Genomic DNA, 2,500 nt, shown 5'->3' on the forward strand with positions numbered 1-2,500 from the left:
AACCTCCAACTCCTCCAGACTCAGAGCGGGATGGAGTGTCATATGACCAGTGGGAGGAGTTACGCAAGAGAGAGAGAGAGAGGGGTGAGGTTACAGGCGTGTAGAAGAGGTGGGAGGAGTTAACATTTGTGGAGGTGGGAGGAGTTACAGGCGTGATGTCAAGGGAGGGATGGAGTGAGGTGGCGTGACATAACGTGACGGGCCAGAGTGACGGACAGCGGCCATGACCAGTAAACACACGTCGTGTCATCATTACCCCGTTTGTTACTGGGCCTCTCACTGACAGGGGCGGGGCTAGGGAGAGGGTGTCCATCCTCTGATTGGCGGGGAGCTGCGTGATAGACAGAGGGCGTTTCATAACAGGCATGGCCAACCTAAAGCTTTCTGCCTGTCCTGACTGGCTGAAGAGTAACTGGCAATTACATAAATTACAGTTATTACACTAGCCAGAATTTAGATTTATAGCCCTTGAGGAAGTTACTATATCTACAACATTTACAAAACATTTACAAAACATGAGGATAATTTTACCTTATATACGTAATAATCTAGGGTTAGATGAGAGGATTTGACCAAAAATGATAGTAAAAAGAGCAACCTTCATTAAAACTTTCTGACTCACCATTGTTTATGTAAATGGCATTCTGTTTCTTATTTCTGTGTTAAAATAAAAACTCTTAGGTGCAGATGGTCTGAAGACAAGATCCTCCATGGAGTCCTGAGGGATCTCCATAGGTGCCATGATTTAGAGTTCATCTAGCTGGGCATGATTAAGAGTACATCATTATTTAGAGTTCATCTAGCTGGTCCTAATTTAAACTAAATCATGATTTAGAGTTCATCTAGCTGGGCATTATTTTAACTACATCATGTTTTAAACTACATCATGATTTAGAGTTCATGTAGTAGGGCATGATTTTAACTACATCATGATTTAGAGTTCATCTAGCTGGTCCTAATTTAAACTAAATCATGATTTAGAGTTCATCTAGCTGGTCCTAATTTAAACTACATCATGATTTAAAGTTCATCTAGCTTGTCCTAATTTAAACTACATCATGATTTAAAGTTCATCTAGCTGGGTATTATTTAAACAACATCATGATTTAAACTACATCATGATTTAAACTATATCATGATTTGGAGTTCATCTAGCTGGGCATGATTTTAACTACATCATGATTTAAACTACATCATGATTTAAAGTTCATCTAGCTGGTCATAATTTAAACTTCATCATGATTTAGAGTTCATATAGCTGGGCATGATTTAAACCACATCATGACTTAAACCACATCATGATTTAAACTACATAACAACTATATCATGATTTAGATTTAATCTATTTGGGCATGATTTAAACTACATCATGATTTAAACTACAAAATGATTTAGGGTTAATCTAGCTGGGCACGATTTAAAGTACATCATAATTTAAACTACATGATTTAAATTACATCATGATTTAGAGAACATCTAGCTGGGCATGATTTAAACTACATTAATCTTTGGAGTACATCTAGCAACTGAAAGCAACTGAGTTTGGTGTGTGTGTGTGGGTGTGTGTGTGTGTGTGTGTGTGTGTGTGTGTTTTGTCTGGCGGAAATTTAGAGAAAATTTGGGACAGATAAGGGCAGAGTCGGAGTTAGCGGAGTTAACTATGACATCATAGTCCTGAGGACACTGCTTTCAGTGTTAGATTAATAGGACACTGCTTTCAGTGCTAGATTAATAGGACACTGCTTTCAGTGTTAGATTAATAGGACACTGCTTTCAGTGTTAGATTAATAAAACACTGCTTTCTTTGCCTCTCTGTTTGTTCATCTCTTTGGTTTTCAGTCAGAGCACTGACTGAGTGGGATCTCACACCATAGACTTCTGTATATGACAACCACAGTTCTCACTACAAACCAGTAACATAGACACAGCTAGCTGTCATCACCATTAGACCGAGATTAGCACATTATCTTCTAGCCTAGCTTCACCTAGCTTATTCTGTGTAGATTGGCATGAATTTAGATCCCTCTGCACAGCATATTAATAATTTAAAAAAAACATGAATCATGAAATAATAAATACAAAATGGAGATTGCAAACTAAACGAAATCAGAGCCAGGATTAGTAGCTATCTTAGGCAGAGGGATGGCTGAGTTACCCGGGGACCTACGAGGCCGTTGGGTGGTGGCAAACTGGAGGCTGGAGACACTGGATGGGCTGGGGGCGGCCGGGCCTACCTGCTGGGTGTGTGAGGTGGGGGTTGGGCTGGGACTGGCCAGGGTTGGGTGCTGGGTGGACAGTGTGGTATGTGTCGGACGCTGACTGGTCCTGGTAGTGTGTGCGGTAACAGGAGGAGTGTTTAGTTTTGGAGGATGCTGTGTGAGAAGTATGTTTTTTGGCTTCTGGGATATTTGTTTGGTTGTTTTGAGTGTGTGTTTAGCATGCTCAGGTGTGTGTGTTTGGATTTGCTGTGCTGTGCTGGGTGTGTGTTGTTTGACGTGTT

At 40.7% G+C, this 2,500-nt stretch overlaps 1 protein-coding gene across 3 annotated transcripts in view; it reads right to left on the reverse strand.

Annotated features, from left to right (window-relative positions):
* The window catches only part of abi3bpa (ABI family, member 3 (NESH) binding protein a), a 37,935-nt gene that overhangs the window by 24,533 nt on the left and 10,902 nt on the right, over positions 1 to 2,500 (reverse strand). The window lies entirely within an intron of this gene.

The sequence above is a fragment of the Sprattus sprattus genome, assembly GCF_963457725.1.
Source record: "Sprattus sprattus genome assembly, chromosome: 5".
Taxonomy (NCBI): Eukaryota; Metazoa; Chordata; class Actinopteri; order Clupeiformes; family Clupeidae; genus Sprattus; species Sprattus sprattus.